Source organism: Syngnathus leptorhynchus, chromosome 2 (assembly GCF_054491065.1).
Source record: "Syngnathus leptorhynchus isolate UIUO chromosome 2, UIUO_Slep, whole genome shotgun sequence".
Lineage (NCBI taxonomy): Eukaryota > Metazoa > Chordata > Actinopteri > Syngnathiformes > Syngnathidae > Syngnathus > Syngnathus leptorhynchus.
This window is the reverse complement of record NC_141196.1, coordinates 18,517,398-18,525,257: the sequence shown is the minus strand read 5'-3', so window position 1 is coordinate 18,525,257 and position 7,860 is coordinate 18,517,398. Positions and strand designations below refer to the sequence as shown.

At 39.0% G+C, this 7,860-nt stretch overlaps 1 protein-coding gene across 2 annotated transcripts in view; it reads right to left on the bottom strand.

Annotated features, from left to right (window-relative positions):
- Nucleotides 1-4,163, bottom strand: part of fat2 (FAT atypical cadherin 2) — an 87,089-nt gene extending 82,926 nt beyond the window's left edge. For both annotated transcript variants that reach the window (XM_085937091.1, XM_085937101.1), the window contains exon 1: nt 3,980-4,163. The gene's annotated coding sequence lies outside the window, so the exon portion shown is untranslated. The remainder of the gene's footprint in view (nt 1-3,979) is intronic.
- Nucleotides 4,164-7,860: the final 3,697 nt, after the last annotated feature.

Here is a 7,860-nt window from a genome sequence, read left to right as displayed (position 1 = left end):
AAGTAAGACTAAAATCAAATCTGGCTCAGTTGTTTTGTTGATCTGAAGAAGCAAACTATGGTTAATTCATGACAAGAATGCTAACAGACTAATGGACGCGTCACAAATTGGACCACCTGTTTTTATATTTTTACTCAATGTCCTCCCCCTGCTCTAAGTTGTCCTCCCCAGTGGAGGTAAAAAAATAAATTAAGAGTGTGGCAGCTTTATGAGCTTTCCCTGCATCTCATCTGTGCGTCAATGCCTCTGACCTTTCAACTTTCCCTCAACAACTTCCCAGCACAATTCATTGTGGAAACATGTAACACGTTCAGCCCCGCAGCCCCAACTCCTGGACATTTCTCACATTCCGCAGGCAGTTTGTTAGCCTTTGGCTGTGTCGTTAGCACTGATAATCTGAAAGAAGATCTGAAAAGAGTTTATGGGTATGTTGTTACAAGATACCAAAAGGGTTTCTAAAGGGTTTACTGTATACGTGCTTAATAAGTATGCTGTAAATCCTTAACAAATTGTATTATAAAGATAAAACATGAGGTCATTTTGGGGTCTGCCATCTTAGCAAACAATTTATTTTACACATGTCAACAAAAGATGCAAAAAATCATTCATAAAATCTATTTTAGCCTCAGCCCACTTGGTTTAAGATTCTTAAGCCACACTTATTACCACATATCTTTAAAAAGCAGGAACAAACTAGGTAGATAATACATTATATATATTTCCTTATAAAGGTGTTAAACATGGTTGATTACAATCTCACAAATGCTTTGTAATCATTCATGTTATAAAGTGCATATAAATCTTTAAAAGGTTAACCCCCACTTTAAGGGTGAGAGGTTTTGGTGAGGGGCTTGTTTGGGTTTTAAAAAGTGCTTCCCTGCAAACACTCATGTGGGTACACATACACAAGCGCAGACACACACACACGCGCGAACACACACACGTGCACACAAACACACACACGTGCACATCAGTCATTCACTCGAGTTGGGTGATTGACAGGATGAGTTTTCGAATAAGGAATGTCGCTGAGGAATTTGTGTGCCTGCCCGCCTGCCTAAATTTTTGTGAGTGTTTGTGTGCTCGCGTGCAGGTGTGTAGTTTGTTGCCTTTGGGGACATCTATAACATGCCGCACAGAAACAAGTTTATCTCAATGCAAGAACTAAATGTAAGCCATCAATTAAGGTGGACTAAAAAGTTAAATATCAACTTTATATGTTCTCAAACAGCCTTTCTTCAATCATCCATCCATCATTTCTTTTCATCTTCATCTAATGTGACTCAATGAAGCACCTTATTTTGAGGCAATAAAGACGAAGAGCGCATCTGCGTCTCCTTTCAATCACCTCGTCTCCAGACAACCTCGATATCAAATGCATTTAATAAGGTCGCCTTCTAACAAGAGCAGCCAATTAAGTCATTTCAACACTATGACTGTCTGGGTGATGCAACAAAACAATCCCTCTTTGGTTATATGAGGAGGATTTATGTTAAAATTATGGCTGGGACTAAAAATCTAATTTTCTGATTCACATTTTTCTGGGTTAGTTTGTAGAAGCAAATTATTTTGTCACAAAGGAACACGGCCAGTGAGTTTCAAATGATAAATTAAACCCTCCTTAGGCCTCAAATGCTAAATTGGGCAAAATTTGCGGGATGACTCAAGAACTGTGGCAAACTAGTTATCACTTCTGCCTCACAGTTGATGACGTGTAGGACAGATTTGTACAGATGAGCGTTCACACTACAGACGCATCAGTTACATATCCGATTTATCATATAGATTCACGCATAAAAGAGGCCCAGGTCAAATTCGGAAAAGAAAATGCTTGAATACATTAAATATGTCTCATATGAGAAAAAGAAAAAAATCTAAATTGAGCTGCAACTTGCATGTAGCCAGAGACAGCACTTTTCACCAGACTTACACTGGGCATGAAAATAAGACCCCAAATGTGCATAACAACAGCAAGAGCCAGCATGTCACAAAGCACAAGATTAACTCTGTCTTATGTGTTCTTTCTCAGAATGAGACAGCGATGCATCCAGGAGAAAGCCAGTGTAGCCCTGAGAATGATGCAGAGTTGGATTGTGAGACGCCATCTCATTCATCAGTTTTGGCAGTCACATTAATCTGTGTTGCCCTCTTGAAGATGATCAAAATAGCTATCACTAATGAGGGCTGCTCAATATTACAGAAAGCTTATGTTCAGGTGAAGGACAGACTATTTCCAAGGATTCAAGAGGGCCGCAGACTGGGTAATTATTATTATGCAAATCAGGAAAACAAGAAAAGATAAGCACACCCTGGCGTGTGTATAGCAAAAATAAGGACAGTGTTATCTGCTTTTGTTGCCTGTTTGGAAACAAAGACAAGAGCTCTCAGCTAAGTGGGGATGGGGTAAGGAAAACTCTTAACCCTTAGGCAATAAGAGAAGTCTGCTGAACTGACTACTAACAAGGAAATGAAGCAGAATCAAACAAGAGAATTTTTGGGCACAACACAAGGTACAACAAGCTCCAGGCTGAAGATGAAAAGAAACAATAAAGAGCTTTTGATGAGGTGAAAATAAATGTCCAAAATACATGGTGGTAGAGGTCCCTATGAAAAGGTTTGAGTTCGTACTCTTGATAGACTCTGCTTCCATAATGTGTGTTCCAGTAGAACTGGACTTTTGAAACTTTTTTGTGAATGTACTTATGATGGACACACCGACCAAATTTGGTGTTGCTAAGTAAAAGTGGTTTCAGGGGCAGAATTTTTTAATTTCTTTAAATAGCCCGAGTCGATCTAAAAAGGCTACTGAAGTAAAAAGACCGACTTCTTGTGTCTTTTCAAGCATGGGTTCTTGGATTTTAATTTTTTTTTGTCAGGTCAACATATGGCAGACACGTTTATCAAATTTTATGTTTATACTTTAAGTACAATTTGACTGGACAAGTTGTTGTTGGACCTGGAAAAAGCCAAACACCAAAATGGCAGACTTCCTGTGTGATTTCGTTGGCAGACTTTTTCTGGGATTTCGGATGGCTTCTTGAGAATTGTGTGGGTGTACTACAGTTAGATGTCCATCAAAGTTCATGTTTCTAAGTGACACTGGCATTCACAATTCTGCCTGTGAGTTAACATCACTGTAAAATGCCTTTGGTGTTTTCATCACAATCACTTAGTCATCTTAAAACTGGAACAGAAAAACTAGGGTTCAAACATGAATATACATAACAGTACAATGAGTACCTGAAAATGTGTTTTCTTCATTTCAAAACTGTTATTCCCATTGGAATTACATGATTTCGGCATGTCCCAAACACTGCTCTGCTAACCACAACAAGGCGCTAAACTAAATTAAATAATTTTCATTTATGTCTTTATTGCCTACATACAATTATTTACATAAAACAAGTAAATTTGCACTTAGGTTTTATCATTGCTATTATATTGTTTGTGCAACTCAAATTCTTTTATAGTGAGATATCAGCGGAATCTTAAAGTTTTTACAAATTAATTTGTTAATCACAACAGTCAACTTGGTATTAAAATCATGTTCCAGAGTGAAGGACCACCATGTCCCCATAAAATGCTAATATTAGCCAAAAATGTCATTGTCCACCCTATGAGTAAACTGACAGTTTAGTGGATTACATGGAGCTTCATTGCCTGCTTGCAGTTAATTTATTGAATGTGTGGAAGCTTGACCAATTTCTAACACTATAATTGCGTAATACAATGAATATAAAGAATACTGCAAAAGGTCAACTTTTGGGGGGTGGTTTCTAAGGCAATTCCATGTAACAATTGAGCTACACTAAAGTGAGGCGCTTTCGGGAAGTGTCAAGCGCCTTGTCCCTTTTTTGTGAAGGATGTTTGTGTCAGTAATTGACTGAGGTGTTCTTCCATACCCCTCCCCTCCTAACAGTGACAGAGTAAGGAACTTCCCAGGTCAGATTAAGGGCTCCAAGAAGTGAATAAAAGCTACCTGATGTCAACGTCGTCTTCCTTCCTCCTCCTCACATCTCAGGAACTTGCAAAATCCAGTGTGTGATTTAGTCCCATGTTTGGTTTCTCGATGTTGAATCCAATGAAACAAAATATATATAAAGTAATGACAAATAGGTGCTTAGAAAATGAAGTGGATCTACTTGTCTCTACTTGAGACAACTTCTGACTTGCTTCACATACAATGCAAGACGACACTCCCTCAACAGAGCTCTCATCTCCACCCTTTTCTCACCCGGGTCCTCCTCTCTGACACACACACACACACACACACACACACACACACACACACACACACACACACACACACACACACGCACACACACACACACACACACACACACACATACACAAACATGCATGTGCACGCACACACACACATACACAAACATGCATGTGCACGCACACACACACATGCACGCGCGCACACACACACACACACACACACACACACACACACACACACGCACACACACTTTTTGCCCAGATTGTCAACCATGCTTCCCCCCATTGCGCCTGCAGGCCTCCGGGCAAGGACTCAACTGCTTCAACTGCTGCTTATTGAACATTATTTGTTATTTTTGTTGATGTTAAAATTACATCTGTTCATCAAATTCAGGTAGAAGCTTGCTCCATTTTTTTTTTTTTTGCCCCAATTACAGTACCTAGAATTTCAGAATGTCTTTTGTACAAAAGCATCTGGACCTTTATGGTGAAGAACATACTTTGCTGCCAAACAACGTTTCAAAATACGTTCGTCTACTGAAGAAAATTACAAATAAACCTTACAAGAAAGGGCTTGTTTGAACTGCAGCAGTTGACTCGCCAACTGCTTGTACAGATTCAGTTGTACATATGAAAAGTTTCTATCTTTATTGATTTTTTTAAATATTAAAATCTTGAAAGATGTGAGTAGGAATAAAGAAATATTATGCCACCACTGTGGAATGCTTGCAGCAATCTTCAGGGTGTTTGGAATTGTATTGAACTATTTTGTTGTTGCTGTACCGAAAAGTCCACTACAAACCAAAACGGCAGAATTCGTCTGGATTTTCAGGGATGGCTTCTTAAGACTTTTTAGTGTGTCTATTCATGAGCTTACAAAATATCAGTCATATTGTTAAGTGAAGCTCATTTCTGTGCCTGCATTTTCAAATTTGCATAAAGGTGAGCCTAAAACGGTCTCTTCTGAGTGAAATGGCTTCCCCCGGTGTCTTTTACAGTACGGGTGGATATTTAGATTTTTTTACGGTCGTCGAGTTATGAGATACAAAATCATCGCTAAATTAAACTGGCTTCTGGGGATTTTCTTTTCATTTCTTGAAGAGACAACTTGACACAAAAACTGTACACTGAACCAAAATGGTGTTTTATGTCATATTTTGGGCCTGCTCATGATAGACATGCAAACCAAATTTCGTGTTGCTAACTCAAACTGACTACAGGGGCCGAATTTTCTAAACAAACATTAGAAAAGCTTTCTAACATGACACTAGTATACAGGTAGTAGCAATGTGGAATTTTCTAGGCCCTGTTGTGTGTGCATTGCGGGAGGGTGCTGGAGGTATGACGACAGACTGACCTGTATGTTACCTTAAATGGCATCTTGGGCCCTTAAGATTTGAGAACAGGGGAGGGTTGGGAAGGGGAGAGGCTATGGTAGAAGAAGACAATCAAGATTAGCCCTGTCTCTTAAAGTTATCAACTGAATAAATGTTGGCAGAGAGCTTTTTCGAAAAGAAAAAAATTCTCTGAACATCATCATGGGACCCCTATCAACATTTCAAGTAAGAACATAAATAGAGCAGCCTGGTCTGACCTTGCGCAAACTGTCAATTACTATTACGAGTAGATCTACATTGCTGCATAACTGTTTCTTAATGGAGGTATAAATTTGATAGACAAATCACCATGTAGGAAAGGCTAATGAATGAAAATTGATCAGTCATTGGTAGAACTGTGTAATTAATCAATAACTATTAATTAACTATAATTATTTATACTTCATCATTATCATTATTATTATTATTAGCCATCATTATCATTATTATTATAAGCCAGCTTCTCGTTGCTGCCTGGCTTCAGTCACCAGCCGGTTTCCGTTCTGCTGTCCTGCAACTTCGGCTACACCAGCAATCCAGCCTCCTGCTTTCCTTTAAAGTCTGCATTGTGTAGGTTGCTTGGTTGTCCAGCACGGTCAATCACGATACAGCAAGTGGAGAAATATGGGGCCTTCAAAGTATCTTTCTGGGAAAATTTCTCAATGGAGTAACAAATTTCAAACTATGCACTATCCATAATGTGTCAGAGAGAGGGACCAGTCTCCCAAAACGGCTTGATGAGCCACTTTTATAAGTCTTTGATTTTCTGAAAAGAAATATAAAAACAAATTAATGAGGAAGGTAAACAATAAACTGATAATAACTCAGTTGACCTACTTTTCCAACCACTGCTTCATCAAAGTGACTCTATTGTCGCTTTCAGTCAATTTGGAATCAATCTCATAGTCTATAGAAGTTGTGTAGTGTGTCATGTGGTGTCTTGTGTCAACACTGAAAAACAAAGTACATGGCCTGGAGGCAAAGTGATGAGGGCAGTGCTGGTATCTCTTCAACCCACTGTATGTAAGTATGCATACATGTGAATAAAGATGTAGACTGTGCTCTGCTTATCTAGTACTCGGGAGCTGCGGCCCACATCAATCCACACAGTCTGAGTTTGGTGTTCAACATCAGATAAGAGCAAGGCGAGTGGTTTAAAGGCAAGTGGGTGGGGGTGACAAATCATGATGATAAATAGAGGAGATAATCAGGGATGACCCTGGCATACTCACACTAGTTCCAGAGACATCGAACTATGGAGCGGCTGTGGCTCAGGAGATAGAGCAGGTCTTCTTGCAACCAGAGTCCACTCTTCAAATTCTGTTCTGTCCAAGTCATATGTCATTGTGGTTGAAATGTGCAAGTACCTGAATATCCATAGTTAGATATAGATACGGGTGGGAATGTTGATTGTCCGCTAAATTAAAAGCTTTTCCTTTTGGCTCAGCTCCTTCTTCATCACAACAGATTCATACAGGGTCTGCATCACTGCAGATATCATACCAATCCACCTGTCCATCTCCTGCTCCATTCTTCCCTTCCACTTGAACTCCTTCCTCCAATTGAAGCAGTATATCATTCTTGACTTGAAGAGGGCACTCAACCCTTTTCGGCATGAGGACTATCGTCTTTGATTTGGAGGAGCTGATTCTCATGCGAATTTCTTCACGCTCGGGTGAGAGTTGAAGATCGCACCTTGAAGAAGCAAAAGAACATGATCTGTAAAAAGCAGGGATAAAATACTGAGGCCACCAAACCCAAATAATACAATTTTGAGTCTCCCACCCAACCCCACCACATGATTTATGATAGCATAAAACGATTTGCTGGTTGGGATGCACAATTATTGCTAAAATGAGAATCAGGATATTGATCAATATTATTAATCACAATTGTTGATTATGTGAGGGGGTAGGCATCTGCACGACTTTTAAACAGTTTTCAGTGCAAAATGAGAATTTAAGACTCAAACTTTAAAATGAATGGAATATCATTTTAGAATAAATAATGATTTCTAAACTAAATTCAAGAACTTGAAGTTTATCATGGGCAATTTAATATGATGTTATCTAACTTGTTATTTTGGTATCTTAATGAAGGAAGGCTAAATCTTGCGTTTGCCCGTGGCAGTTGGTTGACTACTGCTTGAAAACGCTCTTGATTATGCAGAAGCTCACATTTCAGTGGCAATAAATAATAAAAAAACAAGGTTCATATAATTGTGGAAGCCAAAAGTGACGATGATTAAAATTCGATTAAT